We start from the raw sequence: 27,022 nt of genomic DNA, 5'->3' as shown, positions 1-27,022 counted from the left end.
CTCGTAGTGCCACACTTTTGATCCTCCTCTGATTTTCGCCCCTTGTGTTCTCCTCGTTTTTGTATTTTGCTTTTTTTTTCTTGCTCCTCATATTCTTCTCCCCTGTTTCTTCACATCAGCTTTTTCACACTTCTCTTACTCCTCGTAGTGGCATACTGTTGATCCTCCTCTGATTTTCGCCCCTTGTGTTCTCCTCGTTTTTGTATTTTGCTTTTTTTTCCTTGCTCCTCGTATTCTTCTCCCCTGTTTCTTCGCCTCCGGTTTTTCACACTTCTCTTACTCCACGTAGTGCCACACTTTTGATCCTCCTCTGATTTTCGCCCCTTGTGTTCTCCTCGTTTTTGTATTTTGCTTGTTTTTTCTTGCTCCTCGTATTCTTCTCCCCTGTTTCTTCACCTCAGGTTTTTCACACTTCTCTTACTCCTCGTAGTGGCATACTGTTGATCCTCCTCTGATTTTCGCCCCTTGTGTTCTCCTCGTTTTTGTATTTTGCTTTTTTTTTCTTGCTCCTCGTATTCTTCTCCCCTGTTTCTTCACATCAGCTTTTTCACAGTTCTCTTACTCCTCGTTCGGGCATACTGTTGATCCTCCTCTGATTTTCGCCCCTTGTGTTCTCCTCGTTTTTGTATTTTGCTTTTTTTTTCTTGCTCCGCGTATTCTTCTCCCCTGTTTCTTCGCCTCGGGTTTTTCACACTTCTCTTACTCCACCTAGTGCCACACTCTTGATCCTCCTCTGATTTTCGCCCCTTGTGTTCTCCTCGTTTTTGTATTTTGCTTTTTTTTTCTTGCTCCTCGTATTCTTCTCCCCTGTTTCTTTGCCTCGGGTTTTTCACACTTCTCTTACTCCACGTAGTGCCACACTTTTGATCCTCCTCTGATTTTCGCCCCTTGTGTTCTCCTCGTTTTTGTATTTTGCTTTTTTTTCTTGCTCCTCGTATTCTTCTCCCCTGTTTCTTCGCCTCGGGTTTTTCACACTTCTCTTGCTCCTCGTAGTGGTATACTGTTGATCCTCCTCTGATTTTCGCCCCTTGTGTTCTCCTCGTTTTTGTATTTTGCTTTTTTTTCCTTGCTCCTCGTATTCTTCTCCCCTGTTTCTTCACCTCGGGTTTTTCACACTTCTCTTGCTCCTCGTAGTGGCATACTGTTGATCCTCCTCTGATTTTCGCCCCTTGTGTTCTCCTCGTTTTTGTATTTTGCTTTTTTTTCCTTGCTCCTCGTATTCTTCTCCCCTGTTTCTTCACCTCGGGTTTTTCACACTTCTCTTGCTCCTCGTAGTGGCATACTGATGATCCTCCTCTGATTTTCGCCCCTTGTGTTCTCCTCGTTTTTGTATTTTGCTTTTTTTTTCTTGCTCCGCGTATTCTTCTCCCCTGTTTCTTCGCCTCGGGTTTTTCACACTTCTCTTACTCCAGCTAGTGCCACACTTTTGATCCTCCTCTGATTTTCGCCCCTTGTGTTCTCCTCGTTTTTGTATTTTGCTTTTTTTTCTTGCTCCTCGTATTTTCTCCCCTGTTTCTTCACATCAGCTTTTTCACACTTCTCTTACTCCTCGTAGTGGCATACTGTTGATCCTCCTCTGATTTTCGCCCCTTGTGTTCTCCTCGTTTTTGTATTTTGCTTTTTTTTCCTTGCTCCTCGTATTCTTCTCCCCTGTTTCTTCGCCTCGGGTTTTTCACACTTCTCTTGCTCCTCGTAGTGGCATACTGTTGATCCTCCTCTGATTTTCGCCCCTTGTGTTCTCCTCGTTTTTGTATTTTGCTTTTTTTTTCTTGCTCCTCTTATTCTTCTCCCCTGTTTCTTCGCCTCGCCTTTTTCACAGTTCTCTTACTCCACCTAGTGCCACACTTTTGATCCGCCTCTGATTTTCGCCCCTTGTGTTCTCCTCGTTTTTGTATTTTGCTTTTTTTTCCTTGCCCCTCGTATTCTTCTCCCCTGTTTCTTCGCCCCGGGTTTTTCACACTTCTCTTACTCCACCTAGTGCCACACTTTTGATCCTCCTCTGATTTTCGCCCCTTGTGTTCTCCTCGTTTTTGTACTTTGCTTTTTTTTTCTTGCTCCTCGTATTCTTCTCCCGTGATTCTTCACCTCGGGTTTTTCACACTTCTCTTGCTCCTCGTAGTGCCACACTTTTGATCCTCCTCTGATTTTCGCCCCTTGTGTTCTCCTCGTTTTTGTATTTTGCTTTTTTTTTCTTGCTCCTCGTATTCTTCTCCCCTGTTTCTTCACATCAGCTTTTTCACACTTCTCTTACTCCTCGTAGTGGCATACTGTTGATCCTCCTCTGATTTTCGCCCCTTGTGTTCTCCTCGTTTTTGTATTTTGCTTTTTTTTCCTTGCTCCTCGTATTCTTCTCCCCTGTTTCTTCGCCTCGGGTTTTTCACACTTCTCTTACTCCACGTAGTGCCACACTTTTGATCCTCCTCTGATTTTCGCCCCTTGTGTTCTCCTCGTTTTTGTATTTTGCTTGTTTTTTCTTGCTCCTCGTATTCTTCTCCCCTGTTTCTTCACCTCAGGTTTTTCACACTTCTCTTACTCCTCGTAGTGGCATACTGTTGATCCTCCTCTGATTTTCGCCCCTTGTGTTCTCCTCGTTTTTGTATTTTGCTTTTTTTTTCTTGCTCCTCGTATTCTTCTCCCCTGTTTCTTCACATCAGCTTTTTCACAGTTCTCTTACTCCTCGTAGGGGAATACTGTTGATCCTCCTCTGATTTTCGCCCCTTGTGTTCTCCTCGTTTTTGTATTTTGCTTTTTTTTTCTTGCTCCGCGTATTCTTCTCCCCTGTTTCTTCGCCTCGGGTTTTTCACACTTCTCTTACTCCACCTAGTGCCACACTTCTGATCCTCCTCTGATTTTCGCCCCTTGTGTTCTCCTCGTTTTTGTATTTTGCTTTTTTTTTCTTGCTCCTCGTATTCTTCTCCCCTGTTTCTTTGCCTCGGGTTTTTCACACTTCTCTTACTCCACGTAGTGCCACACTTTTGATCCTCCTCTGATTTTCGCCCCTTGTGTTCTCCTCGTTTTTGTATTTTGCTTTTTTTTCTTGCTCCTCGTATTCTTCTCCCCTGTTTCTTCGCCTCGGGTTTTTCACACTTCTCTTGCTCCTCGTAGTGGCATACTGTTGATCCTCCTCTGATTTTCGCCCCTTGTGTTCTCCTCGTTTTTGTATTTTGCTTTTTTTTTCTTGCTCCCCGTATTCTTCTCCCCTGTTTCTTCACATCAGCTTTTTCACACTTCTCTTACTCCTCGTAGTGGCATACTGTTGATCCTCCTCTGATTTTCGCCCCTTGTGTTCTCCTCGTTTTTGTATTTTGCTTTTTTTTCCTTGCTCCTCGTATTCTTCTCCCCTGTTTCTTCACCTCGGGTTTTTCACACTTCTCTTGCTCCTCGTAGTGGCATACTGATGATCCTCCTCTGATTTTCGCCCCTTGTGTTCTCCTCGTTTTTGTATTTTGCTTTTTTTTTCTTGCTCCGCGTATTCTTCTCCCCTGTTTCTTCGCCTCGGGTTTTTCACACTTCTCTTACTCCAGCTAGTGCCACACTTTTGATCCTCCTCTGATTTTCGCCCCTTGTGTTCTCCTCGTTTTTGTATTTTGCTTTTTTTTCTTGCTCCTCGTATTTTCTCCCCTGTTTCTTCACATCAGCTTTTTCACACTTCTCTTACTCCTCGTAGTGGCATACTGTTGATCCTCCTCTGATTTTCGCCCCTTGTGTTCTCCTCGTTTTTGTATTTTGCTTTTTTTTCCTTGCTCCTCGTATTCTTCTCCCCTGTTTCTTCGCCTCGGGTTTTTCACACTTCTCTTACTCCACCTAGTGCCACACTTTTGATCCTCCTCTGATTTTCGCCCCTTGTGTTCTCCTCGTTTTTGTATTTTGCTTTTTTTTTCTTGCTCCTCGTATTCTTCTCCCGTGTTTCTTCGCCTCGCGTTTTTCACACTTCTCTTACTCCACCTAGTGCCACACTTTTGATCCTCCTCTGATTTTCGCCCCTTGTGTTCTCCTCGTTTTTGTATTTTGCTTTTTTTTTCTTGCTCCTCGTAATCTTCTCCCCTGTTTCTTCAACTCGGGTTTTTCACACTTCTCTTACTCCAGCTAGTGCCACACTTTTGATCCTCCTCTGATTTTCGCCCCTTGTGTTCTCCTCGTTTTTGTATTTTGCTTTTTTTTCTTGCTCCTCGTATTCTTCTCTGCTGTTTCTTCGCCTCGGGTTTTTCACACTTCTCTTGCTCCTCGTAGTGGCATACTGTTGATCCTCCTCTGATTTTCGCCCCTTGTGTTCTACTCATTTTTGTATTTTGCTTTTTTTTTCTTGCTCCTCGTATTCTTCTCCCCTGTTTCTTCGCCTCGGGTTTTTCACACTTCTCTTACTCCACCTAGTGCCACACTTTTGATCCTCCTCTGATTTTCGCCCCTTGTGTTCTCCTCGTTTTTGTATTTTGCTTTTTTTTCTTGCTCCTCGTATTCTTCTCCCCTGTTTCTTCGCCTCGGGTTTTTCACACTTCTCTTGCTCCTCGTAGTGGCATACTGTTGATCCTCCTCTGATTTTCGCCCCTTGTGTTCTCCTCGTTTTTGTATTTTGCTTTTTTTTTCTTGCTCCTCGTATTCTTCTCCCCTGTTTCTTCACATCAGCTTTTTCACACTTCTCTTACTCCTCGTAGTGGCATACTGTAGATCCTCCTCAGATTTTCGCCCCTTGTGTTCTCCTCGTTTTTGTATTTTGCTTTTTTTTTTCTTGCTCCTCGTATTCTTCTCCCCTGTTTCTTCACAGCAGCTTTTTCACACTTGTCTTACTCCTCGTAGTGGCATACTGTTGATCCTCCTCTGATTTTCGCCCCTTGTGTTCTCCTCGTTTATGTATTTTGCTTTTTTTTTCTTGCACCTCGTATTCTTCTCCCCTGTTTCTTCACATCAGCTTTTTCAGACTTCTCTTACTCCACGTAGTGCCACACGTTTGATCCTCCTCTGATTTTCGCCCCTTGTGTTCTCCTCATTTTTGTATTTTGCTTTTTTTTTCTTGCTCCTCGTATTCTTCTCCCCTGTTTCTTCGCCTAGGGTTTTTCACACTTCTCTTACTCCACCTAGTGCCACACTTTTGATCCTCCTCTGATTTTCGCCCCTTGTGTTCTCCTCGTTTTTGTATTTTGCTTTTTTTTCTTGCTCCTCGTATTCTTCTCCCCTGTTTCTTTGCCTCGGGTTTTTCACACTTCTCTTGCTCCTCGTAGTGGCATACTGTTGATCCTCCTCTGATTTTCGCCCCTTGTGTTCTCCTCGTTTTTGTATTTTGCTTTTTTTTTCTTGCTCCCCGTATTCTTCTCCCCTGTTTCTTCACATCAGCTTTTTCACACTTCTCTTACTCCTCGTAGTGGCATACTGTTGATCCTCCTCTGATTTTCGCCCCTTGTGTTCTCCTCGTTTTTGTATTTTGCTTTTTTTTCCTTGCTCCTCGTATTCTTCTCCCCTGTTTCTTTGCCTCGGGTTTTTCACACTTCTCTTACTCCACCTAGTGCCACACTTTTGATCCTCCTCTGATTTTCGCTCCTTGTGTTCTCCTCGTTTTTGTATTTTGCTTTTTTTTTCTCGCTCCTCGTATTCTTCTCCCGTGTTTCTTCGCCTCGCGTTTTTCACACTTCTCTTACTCCACGTAGTGCCACACTTTTGATCCTCCTCTGATTTTCGCCCCTTGTGTTCTCCTCGTTTTTGTATTTTGCTTTTTTTTTCTTGCTCCTCGTAATCTTCTCCCCTGTTTCTTCACCTCGGGTTTTTCACACTTCTCTTACTCCAGCTAGTGCCACACTTTTGATCCTCCTCTGATTTTCGCCCCTTGTGTTCTCCTCGTTTTTGTATTTTGCTTTTTTTTCTTGCTCCTCGTATTCTTCTCTGCTGTTTCTTCGCCTCGGGTTTTTCACACTTCTCTTGCTCCTCGTAGTGGCATACTGTTGATCCTCCTCTGATTTTCGCCCCTTGTGTTCTCCTCGTTTTTGTATTTTGCTTTTTTTTCCTGCTCCTCGTATTTTCTCCCCTGTTTCTTCACATCAGCTTTTTCACACTTCTCTTACTCCTCGTAGTGGCATACTGTTGATCCTCCTCTGATTTTCGCCCCTTGTGTTCTACTCATTTTTGTATTTTGCTTTTTTTTTCTTGCTCCTCGTATTCTTCTCCCCTGTTTCTTCGCCTCGGGTTTTTCACACTTCTCTTACTCCACATAGTGCCACACTTTTGATCCTCCTCTGATTTTCGCCCCTTGTGTTCTCCTCGTTTTTGTATTTTGCTTTTTTTTCTTGCTCCTCGTATTCTTCTCCCCTGTTTCTTCGCCTCGGGTTTTTCACACTTCTCTTGCTCCTCGTAGTGGCATACTGTTGATCCTCCTCTGATTTTCGCCCCTTGTGTTCTCCTCGTTTTTGTATTTTGCTTTTTTTTCCTTGCTCCTCGTATTCTTCTCCCCTGTTTCTTCGCCTCGGGTTTTTCAGACTTCTCTTAGTCCAACTAGTGCCAGACTTTTGATCCTCCTCCGATTTTCGCCCCTTGTGTTCTCCTCGTTTTTGTATTTTGCTTTTTTTTTCTTGCTCCTCGTATTCTTCTCCCGTGTTTCTTCCCCTCGGGTTTTTCACACTGCTCTTACTCCACGTAGTGCCACACTTTTGATCCTCCTCTGATTTTCGCCCCTTGTGTTCTCCTCGTTTTTGTATTTTGCTTTTTTTTTCTTGCTCCTCGTACTCTTCTCCCCTGTTTCTTCGCCTCGGGTTTTTCACACTTCTCTTACTCCACCTAGTGCCACACTTTTGATCCTCCTCTGATTTTCGCCCCTTGTGTTCTCCTCGTTTTTGTATTTTGCTTTTTTTGCTTGCTCCTCGTATTCTTCTCCCCTGTTTCTTCGCCTCGGGTTTTTCACACTTCTCTTACTCCACGTAGTGCCACACTTTTGATCCTCCTCTGATTTTCGCCCCTTGTGTTCTCCTCGTTTTTGTATTTTGCTTTTTTTTCTTGCTCCTCGTATTCTTCTCCCCTGTTTCTTCGCCTCGGGTTTTTCACACTTCTCTTGCTCCTCGTAGTGGCATACTGTTGATCCTCCTCTGATTTTCGCCCCTTGTGTTCTCCTCGTTTTTGTATTTTGCTTTTTTTTTCTTGCTCCTCGTATTCTTCTCCCCTGTTTCTTCATATCAGCTTTTTCACACTTCTCTTACTCCTCGTAGTGGCATACTGTTGATCCTCCTCTGATTTTCGCCCCTTGTGTTCTCCTCGTTTTTGTATTTTGATTTTTTTTTCTTGCTCCTCGTATTCTTCTCCCCTGTTTCTTCACCACGGGTTTTTCACACTTCTCTTGCTCCTCGTAGTGGCATACTGTTGATCCTCCTCTGATTTTCTCCCCTTGTGTTCTCCTCGTTTTTGTATTTTGCTTTTTTTTTCTTGCTCCCCGTATTCTTCTCCCCTGTTTCTTCACATCAGCTTTTTCACACTTCTCTTACTCCTCGTAGTGGCATACTGTAGATCCTCCTCTGATTTTCGCCCCTTGTGTTCTCCTCGTTTATGTATTTTGCTTTTTTTTTCTTGCACCTCGTATTCTTCTCCCCTGTTTCTTCACATCAGCTTTTTCAGACTTCTCTTACTCCACGTAGTGCCACACGTTTGATCCTCCTCTGATTTTCGCCCCTTGTGTTCTCCTCATTTTTGTATTTTGCTTTTTTTTTCTTGCTCCTCGTATTCTTCTCCCCTGTTTCTTCGCCTAGGGTTTTTCACACTTCTCTTACTCCACCTAGTGCCACACTTTTGATCCTCCTCTGATTTTCGCCCCTTGTGTTCTCCTCGTTTTTGTATTTTGCTTTTTTTTCTTGCTCCTCGTATTCTTCTCCCCTGTTTCTTTGCCTCGGGTGTTTCACACTTCTCTTGCTCCTCGTAGTGGCATACTGTTGATCCTCCTCTGATTTTCGCCCCTTGTGTTCTCCTCGTTTTTGTATTTTGCTTTTTTTTTCTTGCTCCCCGTATTCTTCTCCCCTGTTTCTTCACATCAGCTTTTTCACACTTCTCTTACTCCTCGTAGTGGCATACTGTTGATCCTCCTCTGATTTTCGCCCCTTGTGTTCTCCTCGTTTTTGTATTTTGCTTTTTTTTCCTTGCTCCTCGTATTCTTCTCCCCTGTTTCTTTGCCTCGGCTTTTTCACACTTCTCTTACTCCACCTAGTGCCACACTTTTGATCCTCCTCTGATTTTCGCCCCTTGTGTTCTCCTCGTTTTTGTATTTTGCTTTTTTTTTCTCGCTCCTCGTATTCTTCTCCCGTGTTTCTTCGCCTCGCGTTTTTCACACTTCTCTTACTCCACCTAGTGCCACACTTTTGATCCTCCTCTGATTTTCGCCCCTTGTGTTCTCCTCGTTTTTGTATTTTGCTTTTTTTTTCTTGCTCCTCCTAATCTTCTCCCCTGTTTCTTCACCTCGGGTTTTTCACACTTCTCTTACTCCAGCTAGTGCCACACTTTTGATCCTCCTCTGATTTTCGCCCCTTGTGTTCTCCTCGTTTTTGTATTTTGCTTTTTTTTCTTGCTCCTCGTATTCTTCTCTGCTGTTTCTTCGCCTCGGGTTTTTCACACTTCTCTTGCTCCTCGTAGTTGCATACTGTTGATCCTCCTCTGATTTTCGCCCCTTGTGTTCTCCTCGTTTTTGTATTTTGCTTTTTTTTCCTGCTCCTCGTATTTTCTCCCCTGTTTCTTCACATCAGCTTTTTCACACTTCTCTTACTCCTCGTAGTGGCATACTGTTGATCCTCCTCTGATTTTCGCCCCTTGTGTTCTACTCATTTTTGTATTTTGCTTTTTTTTTCTTGCTCCTCGTATTCTTCTCCCCTGTTTCTTCGCCTCGGGTTTTTCACACTTCTCTTACTCCACCTAGTGCCACACTTTTGATCCTCCTCTGATTTTCGCCCCTTGTGTTCTCCTCGTTTTTGTATTTTGCTTTTTTTTCTTGCTCCTCGTATTCTTCTCCCCTGTTTCTTCGCCTCGGGTTTTTCACACTTCTCTTGCTCCTCGTAGTGGCATACTTTTGATCCTCCTCTGATTTTCGCCCCTTGTGTTCTCCTCGTTTTTGTATTTTGCTTTTTTTTCCTTGCTCCTCGTATTCTTCTCCCCTGTTTCTTCGCCTCGGGTTTTTCAGACTTCTCTTAGTCCAACTAGTGCCAGACTTTTGATCCTCCTGCGATTTTCGCCCCTTGTGTTCTCCTCGTTTTTGTATTTTGCTTTTTTTTTCTTGCTCCTCGTATTCTTCTCCCGTGTTTCTTCCCCTTGGGTTTTTCACACTGCTCTTACTCCACGTAGTGCCACACTTTTGATCCTCCTCTGATTTTCGCCCCTTGTGTTCTCCTCGTTTTTGTATTTTGCTTTTTTTTTCTTGCTCCTCGTACTCTTCTCCCCTGTTTCTTCGCCTCGGGTTTTTCACACTTCTCTTACTCCACCTAGTGCCACACTTTTGATCCTCCTCTGATTTTCGCCCCTTGTGTTCTCCTCGTTTTTGTATTTTGCTTTTTTTGCTTGCTCCTCGTATTCTTCTCCCCTGTTTCTTCGCCTCGGGTTTTTCACACTTCTCTTACTCCACGTAGTGCCACACTTTTGATCCTCCTCTGATTTTCGCCCCTTGTGTTCTCCTCGTTTTTGTATTTTGCTTTTTTTTCTTGCTCCTCGTATTCTTCTCCCCTGTTTCTTCGCCTCGGGTTTTTCACACTTCTCTTGCTCCTCGTAGTGGCATACTGTTGATCCTCCTCTGATTTTCGCCCCTTGTGTTCTCCTCGTTTTTGTATTTTGCTTTTTTTTCTTGCTCCTCGTATTCTTCTCCCCTGTTTCTTCATATCAGCTTTTTCACACTTCTCTTACTCCTCGTAGTGGCATACTTTTGATCCTCCTCTGATTTTCGCCCCTTGTGTTCTCCTCGTTTTTGTATTTTGCTTTTTTTTCTTGCTCCTCGTATTCTTCGCCCCTGTTTCTTCGCCTCGGGTTTTTCACACTTCTCTTGCTCCTCGTAGTGGCATACTGTTGATCCTCCTCTGATTTTCTCCCCTTGTGTTCTCCTCGTTTTTGTATTTTGCTTTTTTTTTCTTGCTCCCCGTATTCTTCTCCCCTGTTTCTTCACATCAGCTTTTTCACACTTCTCTTACTCCTCGTAGTGGCATACTGCTGATCCTCCTCTGATTTTCGCCCCTTGTGTTCTCCTCGTTTTTGTATTTTGCTTTTTTTTTCTTGCTCCTCGTATTCTTCTCCCCTGTTTCTTCGCTTCGGGTTTTTCACACTTCTGTTACTCCACCTAGTGCCACACTTTTGATCCTCCTCTGATTTTCGCCCCTTGTGTTCTCCTCGTTTTTGTATTTTGCTTTTTTTTTCTTGCTCCTCGTATTCTTCTCCCCTGTTTCTTCACCTCGCGTTTTTCACACTTCTCTTACTCCACCTAGTGCCACACGTTTGATCCTCCTCTGATTTTCGCCCCTTGTGTTCTCCTCGTTTTTGTATTTTGCTTTTTTTTCTTGCTCCTCGTATTCTTCTCCCCTGTTTCTTCACATCAGCTTTTTCACACTTCTCTTACTCCTCGTAGTGCCACACTTTTGATCCTCCTCTGATTTTCGCCCCTTGTGTTCTCCTCGTTTTTGTATTTTGCTTTTTTTTCTTGCTCCTCGTATTCTTCGCCCCTGTTTCTTCGCCTCGGGTTTTTCACACTTCTCTTGCTCCTCGTAGTGGCATACTGTTGATCCTCCTCTGATTTTCGCCCCTTGTGTTCTCCTCGTTTTTGTATTTTGCTTTTTTTTTCTTGCTCCCCGTATTCTTCTCCCCTGTTTCTTCACATCAGCTTTTTCACACTTCTCTTACTCCTCGTAGTGGCATACTGTTGATCCTCCTCTGATTTTCGCCCCTTGTGTTCTCCTCGTTTTTGTATTTTGCTTTTTTTTCCTTGCTCCTCGTATTCTTCTCCCCTGTTTCTTTGCCTCGGGTTTTTCACACTTCTCTTACTCCACCTAGTGCCACACTTTTGATCCTCCTCTGATTTTCGCCCCTTGTGTTCTCCTCGTTTTTGTATTTTGCTTTTTTGTTCTCGCTCCTCGTATTCTTCTCCCGTGTTTCTTCGCCTCGCGTTTTTCACACTTCTCTTACTCCACCTAGTGCCACACTTTTGATCCTCCTCTGATTTTCGCCCCTTGTGTTCTCCTCGTTTTTGTATTTTGCTTTTTTTTTCTTGCTCCTCGTAATCTTCTCCCCTGTTTCTTCACCTCGGGTTTTTCACACTTCTCTTACTCCAGCTAGTGCCACACTTTTGATCCTCCTCTGATTTTCGCCCCTTGTGTTCTCCTCGTTTTTGTATTTTGCTTTTTTTTCTTGCTCCTCGTATTCTTCTCTGCTGTTTCTTCACCTCGGGTATTTCACACTTCTCTTGCTCCTCGCAGTGGCATACTGTTGATCCTCCTCTGATTTTCGCCCCTTGTGTTCTCCTCGTTTTTGTATTTTGCTTTTTTTTTCTTGCTCCTCGTATTCTTCTCCCCTGTTTCTTCACATCAGCTTTTTCACACTTCTCTTACTCCTCGTAGTGGCATACTGCTGATCCTCCTCTGATTTTCGCCCCTTGTGTTCTCCTCGTTTTTGTATTTTGCTTTTTTTTTCTTTCTCCTCGTATTCTTCTCCCCTGTTTCTTTGCCTCGGGTTTTTCACACTTCTCTTACTCCACGTAGTGCCACACTTTTGATCCTCCTCTGATTTTCGCCCCTTGTGTTCTCCTCGTTTTTGTATTTTGCTTTTTTTTTCTTGCTCCTCGTATTCTTCTCCCCTGTTTCTTCACATCAGCTTTTTCACACTTCTCGTACTCCTCGTAGTGCCACACTTTTGATCCTCCTCTGATTTTCGCCCCTTGTGTTCTCCTCATTTTTGTATTTTGCTTTTTTTTTCTTGCTCCTCGTATTCTTCTCCCCTGTTTCTTCCCCTCGGGTTTTTCACACTTCTCTTACTCCACGTAGTGCGACACTTTTGATCCTCCTCTGATTTTCGCCCCTTGTGTTCTCCTCGTTTTTGTATTTTGCTTTTTTTCTTGCTCCTCGTATTCTTCTCCCCTGTTTCTTCGCCTCGGGTTTTTCACACTTCTCATGCTCCTCGTAGTGGCACACTTTTGATCCTCCTCTGATTTTCGCCCCTTGTGTTCTCCTCATTTTTGTATTTTGCTTTCTTTTTCTTGCTCCTCGTATTCTTCTCCCCTGTTTCTTCACCTTGGGTTTTTCACACTTCTCTTACTCCACGTAATGCCACACTTTTGATCCTCCTCTGATTTTCGCCACTTGTGTTCTCCTCGTTTTTGTATTTTGCTTTTTTTTCTTGCTCCTCGTATTCTTCTCCCCTGTTTCTTCTCCTCGCGTTTTTCACACTTCTCTTACTCCACCTAGTGCCACACTTTTGATCCTCCTCTGATTTTCGCCCCTTGTGTTCTCCTCGTTTTTGTATTTTACTTTTTTTCTTGCTCCTCGTATTCTTCTCCCCTGTTTCTTCGCTTCGGGTTTTTCACACTTCTCTTGCTCCTCGTAGTGGCATACTGTTGATCCTCCTCTGATTTTCGCCCCTTGTGTTCTCCTCGTTTATGTATTTTGCTTTTTTTTTCTTGCTCCTCGTATTCTTCTCCCCTTTTTCTTAACCTCAGGTTTTTCACACATTTGTTGCTCCTCGTATTTTCACACTTTTCATGCTCCTCTTATTTTTCACACTTTTCTGCTCCTCGTATTTTTCTGTTTTTTTTTTTTTGCTCCTCGTATGTTTCTTCCCTTTTCTTGCTCCTCGTGTTTTTCACACTTTTCTTGCTCCTCGTATTTTCACACGTTTGATGCTCCTCTTATTTTTCACACTTTTCTGCTCCTCGTATTTTTTGTTTTTGTTTTTGTTTTTTGCTCCTCATATATTTCTTCCCTTTTCTTGCTCCTCGTGTTTTTCACTATTTTCTTTCTCCTCGTATTTTCACACTTTTGAGGCTCCACTTATTTTCCCCACTTTTCTACTCCTCGTATTTTTGTGTTTTTTTTTTTTTTCGCTCCTCATATTTTTCTCCCCTATTTCTCCTCCTGGGATTTTTCACACTTTTCTTGCTCCTCGTATTTTTACACTTTTATGCTTCTCTGATCCCGTTGGAATCACTTGGGCATCACGTGGGTGTAACGTGGGCATCACGTGGTCTTCACGTGGGCATCACGTGAGAATCAGTTTGGAGTCACGTGGGAATCACGTGGGCATCACGTTGGAATCACATGGGAATCACGTGGGCATCACGTGGGCATCACCTGGGCAACACGTGGAAATCACGTGGGAATCACGTGGGAATCACGTGAGAATCACTTGGGAGTCACGTGGGAATCACGTGGGCATCAAGTGGGAATCACGTGGGAATCACGTGGGCAACACGTGGGAATCACCTGGCCATCATGTGTGAATCACGTGGGAATAATGTGGGCATCAGGTGGGTATCACGTGGGAATCACGTGGGAATCACGTGAGAATCACGTGGCCATCACTTGGGAATCACGTGGGAATCACGTGGGAAACACGTGGGAATCACGTGGCCATCATGTGGGAATCACGTGGGAATAATGTGGGCATCAGGTGGGTATCACGTGGGCAACACGTGGGAATCACGTGGGAATCAGGTGGCCATCACGTGGGAATCACGTGGGCATCACGTTGGAATCACATGGGAATCACGTGGGCATCACGTGGGCATCACGTGGGCAACACGTGGAAATCACGTGGGAATCACGTGGGAATCACGTGAGAATCACTTGGGAGTCACGTGGGAATCACGTGGGCATCAAGTGGGAATCACGTGGGAATCACGTGGGCAACACGTGGGAATCACCTGGCCATCATGTGGGAATCACGTGGGAATAATGTGGGCATCAGGTGGGTATCACGTGGGAATCACGTGGGAATCACGTGAGAATCACGTGGCCATCACTTGGGAATCACGTGGGAATCACGTGGGAAATACGTGGGAATCACGTGGCCATCATGTGGGAATCACGTGGGAATAATGTGGGCATCAGGTGGGTATCACGTGGGCAACACGTGGGAATCACGTGGGAATCAGGTGGCCATCACGTGGGAATCACGTGGGAATCACGGGGGAATCACGAGGGTATCACGTGGGCATCACGTGGGCATCACGTGGGCAACACATGGGAATCACGTGGGCATCACGTGGGAATCACGTGGGCAACAGTGGGAATCACATGGGAATCACGTGGGCAATACGTGGGAATCATTTGGGAATCACGTGGGCATCATGTGGGCAACACGTGGGAAACACGTATGCATCACGTGGGAATCACGTGGGAATCACGTGGAAATCACGTGGGCATCACGTGGGAATCACGTGGGAATCACGTGGCCATCACGTGGGAATCACGTGGGCATCACGTGGGCATCACGTGGGAATCACGTGGGAATCACGTGGGCATCACCTGTGAATCACGTGGGAATCACGTGGCAAACACGTGGTCAACACGTGGGCATCACGTGGGAATCACGTGGCCATCACGTGGGAATCACGTGGGCATCACGTGGGCAACACGTGGGAATCACGTGGCCATCACGTGGGAATCACGTGGGCATCACGTGGGAATCACGTGGAAATCACGTGGCCATCACGTGGGAATCACGTGGGAATCACGTGGGCATCACGTGAGAATCACGTGGGAATCACGTGGGAATCACGTGGGCAATATGTGGGAAACACGTGGGCATCACGTGGGCAACACGTGGGAAACACGTGGCCATCACGTGAGAATCACGTGGGCAACATGTGGGAATCACGTGGGAATCACGTGGGAATGACGTGGGCATCACGTGGGAATTACGTGGGCATCACGTGGCCATCACGTGGGAATCACTTGGGAATCACGTGGGCATCACGTGGGCATCACATGGGAATCTGTGGGAATCACGTGGCCATCACGTGGGAATCACGTGGGAATCAGGTGGGAATCACGTGGGCAACACGTGGGAATCACGTGGCCATCACATGGGCATCACGTGGGCATCACGTGGGAATCACGTGGGAATCACGTAGGCATCACGTGGGCATCACGTGGGAATCACGTGGAAATCACGTGGGCATCACGTGGCCATCACGTGGGAATCACGTGGCCAATACGTGGGAATCACGTGGGCATCACGTGGGCATCACGGGGGAATCACGTGGGAATCACGTGGGCATCACCTGTGAATCACGTGGGAATCACGTGGCAAACACGTGGTCAACACGTGGGCATCACGTGGGAATCACGTGGCCATCACGTGGGAATCACGTGGGAATCACGAGGGCATCACGTGGGAATCACGTGGGCAACACGTGGGAATCACGTGGCCATCACGTGGGAATCACGTGGGCATCACGTGGGAATCACGTGGGCATCACGTGGGCATCACGTGGAAATCACGTGGCCATCACGTGGGAATCACGTGGGAATCACGTGGGCATCACGTGAGAATCACGTGGGAATCAAGTAGGAATCATGTGGGCAATATGTGGGAAACACGTGGGCATCACGTGGGCAACACGTGGGAAACACGTGGCCATCACGTGGGAATCACGTGAGAATCACGTGGGCAACATGTGGGAATCACGTGGGAATGACGTGGGCATCACGTGGGAATTACGTGGGCATCACGTGGCCATCACGTGGGAATCACTTGGGAATCACGTGGGCATCACGTGGGCATCACATGGGAATCACGTGGGAATCACGTGGCCATCACGTGGGAATCACGTGGGAATCAGGTGGGAATCACGTGGGCAACACGTGGGAATCACGTGGCCATCACATGGGCATCACGTGGGCATCACGTGGGAATCACGTGGGAATCACGTAGGCCTCACGTGGGCATCACGTGGAAATCACGTGGGCATCACGTGGGAATCACGTGGCCATCACGTGGGCATCGCGTGGCCATCACGTGGGAATCACGTGGGCATCACGTGGCCATCACGTGGCCATCACGTGGGAATCACGTGGGCATCACGTGGGCATCACGTGGGAATCACGTGGGAATCACGTGGGAATCACGTGGCCATCACGTGGGAATCACGTGGGCATCACTTGGGCATCACGTGGGAATCACGTGGGAATCACGTGGGCATCACGTGGGAATCACGTTGGAATCACGTGGGAATCACGTGGGAATCACGTGGGCATCAAGTGGCCATCACGTGGGCATCACGTGGGAATCACGTGGGAATCACGTGGGCATCACGTGGGAATCACGTGGCCATCACGTGAGAATCACGTGGGCATCACGTGGCCATCACGTGGGAATCACGTGGGAATCACGTGGGCAACACGTGGGAATCACGTGGGCATCACGTGGGCAACACGTGGGCATCACGTGGGCATCAGGTGGGCATCACGTGGGAATCACGTGGGAATTACGTGGGAATCATGTGGGCATCACGTGAGAATCACTTGGGAATCACGTGGGAATCTTCGCCTCGGGTTTTTCACAATGCTCTTGCTCCTCGTAGTTGCATACTGTTGATTCTCCTCTGATTTCCAACCCTTGTCTGCTCCTCGTTCTTGTCTTTTGCTTTTTCTTTCTTGCTCCTCGTATTCTTCTCCCCTGTTTCTTCAACTCGGGTTTTTCACACTGCTCTTGCTCCTTGTATTGGCATACATTTGATTCTCCTCTGATTTTCCCCACTTGTCTGCTCCTCGTTTTTGTATTTTGCTTTTTTTTTCTTGCTCCCCGTATTCTTCTCCTCTGTTTCTTCGCCTCGGGTTTTTCACACTGCTCTTGCTCCTTGTAGTGCCACACTGTTGATCCTCCTCTGATTTTCGCCCCTTGTGTTCTCTTCGTTTTTGTATTTTGCTTTTTTTTTCTTGCTCCTCGTATTCTTCTCTCCTGTTTCTTCACCTCGGGTTTTTCACTCTTCTCTTGCTCCTCATAGTGGCATACTGTTGATCCTCCTCTGATTTTCGCCCCTTGTGTTCTCCTCGATATTGTATTTTGCTTTTATTTTCTTTCTCCTCGTATTCTTCTCCCCTGTTTCTTCGACTCGGGTTTTTCACAGTTCTCTTGCTCCTCGTAGTGCCACACGTTGATCCTCCTCTGATCTTCGCCCCTAGTGTTCTCCTCGTTTTTGTATTTTGCTTTTTTTTTCTTGCTCCTCGTATTCTTCTCCCCTGTTTTTTCGCCTCGGGTTTTTCACACTTCTCTTGCTCCTCGTAGTGGCGTACTGTTGATCCTCCTCTGATTTTCGCCCCTTGTGTTCTCCTCGTTTATGTATTTTGCTTTTTTTTCTTGCTCCTTGTATTCTTCTCCCCTGTTTCTTCACATCAGGATTTTCACACTGCTCTTGCTCCTTGTAGGGCCACACTTTTGATCCTCCTCTGATTTTCGCCCCTTGTGTTCTCCTCGTTTTTGTATTTTGCTTTTTTTTCTTGCTCCTCGTATTCTTCTCCCCTGTTTCTTCACATCAGGATTTTCACACTGCTCTTGCTCCTTGTTGTGCCACACTATTGATCCTCCTCTGATTTTCGCCCCTGGTGTTCTCCTCGTTTTTGTATTTTGCTTTATTTTTCTTGCTCCTCATATTTTTCTCCCCTGTTTCTTCGCCTCGGGTTTTTCACACTTCTCTTACTCCACGTAGTGGCATACAGTTGATCCTCCTCTGATTTTCGCCCCTTGTGTTCTCCTCGTTTTTGTATTTTGCTTTTTTTCTTGCTCCTCGTATTCTTCTCCCCTGTTTCTCCGCCTCGTGTTTTTCACACTTCTCTTGCTCCTCGTAGTGGCATACTGTTGATCCTCCTCTGATTTTCGCCCCTTGTGTTCTCCTCGTTTTTGTATTTTGCTTTTTTTTTCTTGCTCCTCGTATTCTTCTCCCCTGTTTCTTCACATCAGCTTTTTCACACTTCTCTTACTCCTCGTAGTGGCATACTGCTGATCCTCCTCTGATTTTCGCCCCTTGTGTTCTCCTCGTTTTTGTATTTTGCTTTTTTTTTTCTTTCTCCTCGTATTCTTCTCCCCTGTTTCTTTGCCTCGGGTTTTTCACACTTCTCTTACTCCACGTAGTGCCACACTTTTGATCCTCCTCTGATTTTCGCCCCTTGTGTTCTCCTCGTTTTTGTATTTTGCTTTTTTTTCTTGCTCCTCGTATTCTTCTCCCCTGTTTCTTCACATCAGCTTTTTCACACTTCTCGTACTCCTCGTAGTGCCACACTTTTGATCCTCCTCTGATTTTCGCCCCTTGTGTTCTCCTCGTTTTTGTATTTTGCTTTTTTTTTCTTGCTCCTCGTATTCTTCTCCCCTGTTTCTTCCCCTCGGGTTTTTCCCACTTCTCTTACTCCATGTAGTGCGACACTTTTGATCCTCCTCTGATTTTCGCCCCTTGTGTTCTCCTCGTTTTTGTATTTTGCTTTTTTTCTTGCTCCTCGTATTCTTCTCCCCTGTTTCTTCGCCTTGGGTTTTTCACACTTCTCATGCTCCTCGTAGTGGCACACTGTTGATCCTCCTCTGATTTTCGCCCCTTGGGTTCTCCTCGTTTTTGTATTTTGCTTTCTTTTTCTTGCTCCTCGTATTCTTCTCCCCTGTTTCTTCGCCTTGGGTTTTTCACACTTCTCTTACTCCACGTAATGCCACACTTTTGATCCTCCTCTGATTTTCGCCACTTGTGTTCTCCTCGTTTTTGTATTTTGCTTTTTTTTCTTGCTCCTCGTATTCTTCTCCCCTGTTTCTTCTCCTCGCGTTTTTCACACTTCTCTTACTCCACCTAGTGCCACACTTTTGATCCTCCTCTGATTTTCGCCCCTTGTGTTCTCCTCGTTTTTGTATTTTACTTTTTTTCTTGCTCCTCGTATTCTTCTCCCCTGTTTCTTCGCTTCGGGTTTTTCACACTTCTCTTGCTCCTCGTAGTGGCATACTGTTGATCCTCCTCTCATTTTCGCCCCTTGTGTTCTCCTCGTTTATGTATTTTGCTTTTTTTTTCTTGCTCCTCGTATTCTTCTCCCCTTTTTCTTAACCTCAGGTTTTTCACACATTTGTTGCTCCTCGTATTTTCACACTTTTCATGCTCCTCTTATTTTTCACACTTTTCTGCTCCTCGTATTTTTCTGTTTTTTTTTTTTGCTCCTCGTATGTTTCTTCCCTTTTCTTGCTCCTCGTGTTTTTCACACTTTTCGTGCTCCTCGTATTTTCACACGTTTGATGCTCCTCTTATTTTTCACACTTTTCTGCTCCTCGTATTTTTTGTTTTTGTTTTTGTTTTTTGCTCCTCACATATTTCTTCCCTTTTCTTGCTCCTCGTGTTTTTCACTATTTTCTTTCTCCTCGTATTTTCACACTTTTGAGGCTCCACTTATTTTCCCCACTTTTCTACTCCTCGTATTTTTGTGTTTTTTTTTTTTTCGCTCCTCATATTTTTCTCCCCTATTTCTCCTCCTGGGATTTTTCACACTTTTCTTGCTCCTCGTATTTTTACACTTTTATGCTTCTCTGATCCCGTTGGAATCACTTGGGCATCACGTGGGTGTAACGTGGGCATCACGTGGTCTTCACGTGGGCATCACGTGAGAATCAGTTTGGAGTCACGTGGGAATCACGTGGGCATCACGTTGGAATCACATGGGAATCACGTGGGCATCACGTGGGCATCACCTGGGCAACACGTGGAAATCACGTGGGAATCACGTGGGAATCACGTGAGAATCACTTGGGAGTCACGTGGGAATCACGTGGGCATCAAGTGGGAATCACGTGGGAATCACGTGGGCAACACGTGGGAATCACCTGGCCATCATGTGTGAATCACGTGGGAATAATGTGGGCATCAGGTGGGTATCACGTGGGAATCACGTGGGAATCACGTGAGAATCACGTGGCCATCACTTGGGAATCACGTGGGAATCACGTGGGAAACACGTGGGAATCACGTGGCCATCATGTGGGAATCACGTGGGAATAATGTGGGCATCAGGTGGGTATCACGTGGGCAACACGTGGGAATCACGTGGGAATCAGGTGGCCATCACGTGGGAATCACGTGGGCATCACGTTGGAATCACATGGGAATCACGTGGGCATCACGTGGGCATCACGTGGGCAACACGTGGAAATCACGTGGGAATCACGTGGGAATCACGTGAGAATCACTTGGGAGTCACGTGGGAATCACGTGGGCATCAAGTGGGAATCACGTGGGAATCACGTGGGCAACACGTGGGAATCACCTGGCCATCATGTGGGAATCACGTGGGAATAATGTGGGCATCAGGTGGGTATCACGTGGGAATCACGTGGGAATCACGTGAGAATCACGTGGCCATCACTTGGGAATCACGTGGGAATCACGTGGGAAATACGTGGGAATCACGTGGCCATCATGTGGGAATCACGTGGGAATAATGTGGGCATCAGGTGGGTATCACGTGGGCAACACGTGGGAATCACGTGGGAATCAGGTGGCCATCACGTGGGAATCACGTGGGAATCACGGGGGAATCACGAGGGTATCACGTGGGCATCACGTGGGCATCACGTGGGCAACACATGGGAATCACGTGGGCATCACGTGGGAATCACGTGGGCAACAGTGGGAATCACATGGGAATCACGTGGGCAACACGTGGGAATCACTTGGGAATCACGTGGGCATCACGTGGGCAACACGTGGGAAACACGTATGCATCACGTGGGAATCACGTGGGAATCACGTGGAAATCACGTGGGCATCACGTGGGAATCACGTGGGAATCACGTGGCCATCACGTGGGAATCACGTGGGCATCACGTGGGCATCACGTGGGAATCACGTGGGAATCACGTGGGCATCACCTGTGAATCACGTGGGAATCACGTGGCAAACACGTGGTCAACACGTGGGCATCACGTGGGAATCACGTGGCCATCACGTGGGAATCACGTGGGCATCACGTGGGCAACACGTGGGAATCACGTGGCCATCACGTGGGAATCACGTGGGCATCACGTGGGAATCACGTGGAAATCACGTGGCCATCACGTGGGAATCACGTGGGAATCACGTGGGCATCACGTGAGAATCACGTGGGAATCAAGTGGGAATCACGTGGGCAATATGTGGGAAACACGTGGGCATCACGTGGGCAACACGTGGGAAACACGTGGCCATCACGTGGGAATCACGTGAGAATCACGTGGGCAACATGTGGGAATCACGTGGGAATCACGTGGGAATGACGTGGTCATCACGTGGGAATTACGTGGGCATCACGTGGCCATCACGTGGGAATCACTTGGGAATCACGTGGGCATCACGTGGGCATCACATGGGAATCTGTGGGAATCACGTGGCCATCACGTGGGAATCACGTGGGAATCAGGTGGGAATCACGTGGGCAACACGTGGGAATCACGTGGCCATCACATGGGCATCACGTGGGCATCACGTGGGAATCACGTGGGAATCACGTAGGCATCACGTGGGCATCACGTGGGAATCACGTGGAAATCACGTGGGCATCACGTGGCCATCACGTGGGAATCACGTGGCCAATACGTGGGAATCACGTGGGCATCACGTGGGCATCACGTGGGCAACACATGGGAATCACGTGGGCATCACGTGGGAATCACGTGGGCAACAGTGGGAATCACTTGGGAATCACGTGGGCATCACGTGGGCAACACGTGGGAAACACGTATGCATCACGTGGGAATCACGTGGGAATCACGTGGGCATCACGTGGGAATCACGTGGGAATCACGTGGCCATCACGTGGGAATCACGTGGGCATCACGTGGGAATCACGTGGGAATCACGTGGGCATCACCTGTGAATCACGTGGGAATCACGTGGCAAACACGTGGTCAACACATGGGCATCACGTGGGAATCACGTGGCCATCACGTGGGAATCACGTGGGCATCACGTGGGCATCACGTGGGCAACACGTGGGAATCACGTGGCCATCACGTGGGAATCACGTGAGCATCACGTGGGAATCACGTGGAAATCACGTGGCCATCACGTGGGAATCACGTGGGAATCACGTGGGCATCACGTGAGAATCACGTGGGAATCAAGTGGGAATCACGTGGGCAATATGTGGGAAACACGTGGGCATCACGTGGGCAACACGTGGGAAACACGTGGCCATCACGTGGGAATCACGTGAGAATCACGTGGGCAACATGTGGGAATCACGTGGGAATGACGTGGGCATCACGTGGGAATTACGTGGGCATCACGTGGCCATCACGTGGGAATCACTTGGGAATCACGTGGGCATCACGTGGGCATCACATGGGAATCTGTGGGAATCACGTGGTCATCACGTGGGAATCACGTGGGAATCAGGTGGGAATCACGTGGGCAACACGTGGGAATCACGTGGCCATCACATGGGCATCACGTGGGCATCACGTGGGAATCACGTGGGAATCACGTAGGCATCACGTGGGCATCACGTGGGAATCACGTGGAAATCACGTGGGCATCACGTGGCCATCACGTGGGCATCACGTGGCCATCACGTGGGAATCACGTGGGCATCACGTGGGCATCACGTGGGAATCACGTGGGAATCACGTGGGCATCACCTGTGAATCACGTGGGAATCACGTGGCAAACACGTGGTCAACACGTGGGCATCACGTGGGAATCACGTGGCCATCACGTGGGAATCACGTGGGAATCACGAGGGCATCACGTGGGAATCACGTGTTCTCCTCGTTTTTGTATTTTGCTTTTTTTTTCTTGCTCCTCGTATTCTTCTCCCCTGTTTCTTCGCCTCGGGATTTTCACACTTCTCTTGCTCCTCGTAGTGGCATAATGTTGATCCTCCTCTGATTTTCGCCCCTTGTGTTCTCCTCGTTTTTGTATTTTGCTTTTTTTTCCTGCTCCTCGTATTTTCTCCCCTGTTTCTTCACATCAGCTTTTTCACACTTCTCTTACTCCTCGTAGTGGCATACTGTTGATCCTCCTCTGATTTTCGCCCCTTGTGTTCTCCTCGTTTTTGTATTTTGCTTTTTTTTTCTTGCTCCTCGTATTCTTCTCCCCTGTTTCTTCACATCAGCTTTTTCACAGTTCTCTTACTCCTCGTAGTGGCTTACTGTTGATCCTCCTCTGATTTTCGCCCCTTGTGTTCTCCTCGTTTTTGTATTTTGCTTTTTTTTTTCTTGCTCCGCGTATTCTTCTCCCCTGTTTCTTCGCCTCGGGTTTTTCACACTTCTCTTACTCCACCTAGTGCCACAGTTTTGATCCTCCTCTGATTTTCGCCCCTTGTGTTCTCCTCGTTTTTGTATTTTGCTTTTTTTTCCTTGCTCCTCGTATTCTTCTCCCCTGTTTCTTCGCCTCGGGTTTTTCACACTTCTCTTACTCCACCTAGTGCCACACTTTTGATCCTCCTCTGATTTTCGCCCCTTGTGTTCTCCTCGTTTTTGTACTTTGCTTGTTTTTTCTTGTTCCTCGTATTCTTCTCCCGTGTTTCTTCGCCTCGGGTTTTTCACACTTCTCTTGCTCCTCGTAGTGCCACACTTTTGATCCTCCTCTGATTTTCGCCCCTTGTGTTCTCCTCGTTTTTGTATTTTGCTTTTTTTTTCTTGCTCCTCATATTCTTCTCCCCTGTTTCTTCACATCAGCTTTTTCACACTTCTCTTACTCCTCGTAGTGGCATACTGTTGATCCTCCTCTGATTTTCGCCCCTTGTGTTCTCCTCGTTTTTGTATTTTGCTTTTTTTTCCTTGCTCCTCGTATTCTTCTCCCCTGTTTCTTCGCCTCGGGTTTTTCACACTTCTCTTACTCCACGTAGTGCCACACTTTTGATCCTCCTCTGATTTTCGCCCCTTGTGTTCTCCTCGTTTTTGTATTTTGCTTGTTTTTTCTTGCTCCTCGTATTCTTCTCCCCTGTTTCTTCACCTCAGGTTTTTCACACTTCTCTTACTCCTCGTAGTGGCATACTGTTGATCCTCCTCTGATTTTCGCCCCTTGTGTTCTCCTCGTTTTTGTATTTTGCTTTTTTTTTCTTGCTCCGCGTATTCTTCTCCCCTGTTTCTTCGCCTCGGGTTTTTCACACTTCTCTTACTCCACCTAGTGCCACAGTTTTGATCCTCCTCTGATTTTCGCCCCTTGTGTTCTCCTCGTTTTTGTATTTTGCTTTTTTTTCTTGCTCCTCGTATTCTTCTCCCCTGTTTCTTCGCCTCGGGTTTTTCACACTTCTCTTGCTCCTCGTAGTGGCATACTGTTGATCCTCCTCTGATTTTCGCCCCTTGTGTTCTCCTCGTTTTTGTATTTTGCTTTTTTTTCCTTGCTCCTCGTATTCTTCTCCCCTGTTTCTTCACCTCGGGTTTTTCACACTTCTCTTGCTCCTCGTAGTGGCATACTGTTGATCCTCCTCTGATTTTCGCCCCTTGTGTTCTCCTCGTTTTTGTATTTTGCTTTTTTTTCCTTGCTCCTCGTATTCTTCTCCCCTGTTTCTTCACCTCGGGTTTTTCACACTTCTCTTGCTCCTCGTAGTGGCATACTGATGATCCTCCTCTGATTTTCGCCCCTTGTGTTCTCCTCGTTTTTGTATTTTGCTTTTTTTTTCTTGCTCCGCGTATTCTTCTCCCCTGTTTCTTCGCCTCGGGTTTTTCACACTTCTCTTACTCCAGCTAGTGCCACACTTTTGATCCTCCTCTGATTTTCGCCCCTTGTGTTCTCCTCGTTTTTGTATTTTGCTTTTTTTTCTTGCTCCTCGTATTTTCTCCCCTGTTTCTTCACATCAGCTTTTTCACACTTCTCTTACTCCTCGTAGTGGCATACTGTTGATCCTCCTCTGATTTTCGCCCCTTGTGTTCTCCTCGTTTTTGTATTTTGCTTTTTTTTCCTTGCTCCTCGTATTCTTCTCCCCTGTTTCTTCACCTCGGGTTTTTCACACTTCTCTTGCTCCTCGTAGTGGCATACTGTTGATCCTCCTCTGATTTTCGCCCCTTGTGTTCTCCTCGTTTTTGTATTTTGCTTTTTTTTTCTTGCTCCTCTTATTCTTCTCCCCTGTTTCTTCGCCTCGCCTTTTTCACAGTTCTCTTACTCCACCTAGTGCCACACTTTTGATCCGCCTCTGATTTTCGCCCCTTGTGTTCTCCTCGTTTTTGTATTTTGCTTTTTTTTCCTTGCTCCTCGTATTCTTCTCCCCTGTTTCTTCGCCCCGGGTTTTTCACACTTCTCTTACTCCACCTAGTGCCACACTTTTGATCCTCCTCTGATTTTCGCCCCTTGTGTTCTCCTCGTTTTTGTACTTTGCTTGTTTTTTCTTGCTCCTCATATTCTTCTCCCGTGATTCTTCACCTCGGGTTTTTCACACTTCTCTTGCTCCTCGTAGTGCCACACTTTTGATCCTCCTCTGATTTTCGCCCCTTGTGTTCTCCTCGTTTTTGTATTTTGCTTTTTTTTTCTTGCTCCTCGTATTCTTCTCCCCTGTTTCTTCACATCAGCTTTTTCACACTTCTCTTACTCCTCGTAGTGGCATACTGTTGATCCTCCTCTGATTTTCGCCCCTTGTGTTCTCCTCGTTTTTGTATTTTGCTTTTTTTTCCTTGCTCCTCGTATTCTTCTCCCCTGTTTCTTCGCCTCGGGTTTTTCACACTTCTCTTACTCCACGTAGTGCCACACGTTTGATCCTCCTCTGATTTTCGCCCCTTGTGTTCTCCTCGTTTTTGTATTTTGCTTGTTTTTTCTTGCTCCTCGTATTCTTCTCCCCTGTTTCTTCACCTCAGGTTTTTCACACTTCTCTTACTCCTCGTAGTGGCATACTGTTGATCCTCCTCTGATTTTCGCCCCTTGTGTTCTCCTCGTTTTTGTATTTTGCTTTTTTTTTCTTGCTCCTCGTATTCTTCTCCCCTGTTTCTTCACATCAGCTTTTTCACAGTTCTCTTACTCCTCGTAGGGGAATACTGTTGATCCTCCTCTGATTTTCGCCCCTTGTGTTCTCCTCGTTTTTGTATTTTGCTTTTTTTTTCTTGCTCCGCGTATTCTTCTCCCCTGTTTCTTCGCCTCGGGTTTTTCACACTTCTCTTACTCCACCTAGTGCCACACTTCTGATCCTCCTCTGATTTTCGCCCCTTGTGTTCTCCTCGTTTTTGTATTTTGCTTTTTTTTTCTTGCTCCTCGTATTCTTCTCCCCTGTTTCTTCGCCTCGGGTTTTTCACACTTCTCTTACTCCACGTAGTGCCACACTTTTGATCCTCCTCTGATTTTCGCCCCTTGTGTTCTCCTCGTTTTTGTATTTTGCTTTTTTTTCTTGCTCCTCGTATTCTTCTCCCCTGTTTCTTCGCCTCGGGTTTTTCACACTTCTCTTGCTCCTCGTAGTGGCATACTGTTGATCCTCCTCTGATTTTCGCCCCTTGTGTTCTCCTCGTTTTTCTATTTTGCTTTTTTTTCCTTGCTCCTCGTATTCTTCTCCCCTGTTTCTTCACCTCGGGTTTTTCACACTTCTCTTGCTCCTCGTAGTGGCATACTGTTGATCCTCCTCTGATTTTCGCCCCTTGTGTTCTCCTCGTTTTTGTATTTTGCTTTTTTTTCCTTGCTCCTCGTATTCTTCTCCCCTGTTTCTTCACCTCGGGTTTTTCACACTTCTCTTGCTCCTCGTAGTGGCATACTGATGATCCTCCTCTGATTTTCGCCCCTTGTGTTCTCCTCGTTTTTGTATTTTGCTTTTTTTTTCTTGCTCCGCGTATTCTTCTCCCCTGTTTCTTCGCCTCGGGTTTTTCACACTTCTCTTACTCCAGCTAGTGCCACACTTTTGATCCTCCTCTGATTTTCGCCCCTTGTGTTCTCCTCGTTTTTGTATTTTGCTTTTTTTTCTTGCTCCTCGTATTTTCTCCCCTGTTTCTTCACATCAGCTTTTTTTCACTTCTCTTACTCCTCGTAGTGGCATACTGTTGATCCTCCTCTGATTTTCGCCCCTTGTGTTCTCCTCGTTTTTGTATTTTGCTTTTTTTTCCTTGCTCCTCGTATTCTTCTCCCCTGTTTCTTCACCTCGGGTTTTTCACACTTCTCTTGCTCCTCGTAGTGGCATACTGTTGATCCTCC

This window comes from Cervus elaphus, chromosome 22 (genome assembly GCF_910594005.1).
Source record: "Cervus elaphus chromosome 22, mCerEla1.1, whole genome shotgun sequence".
Lineage (NCBI taxonomy): Eukaryota > Metazoa > Chordata > Mammalia > Artiodactyla > Cervidae > Cervus > Cervus elaphus.
This window is presented reverse-complemented; position numbering follows the sequence as displayed.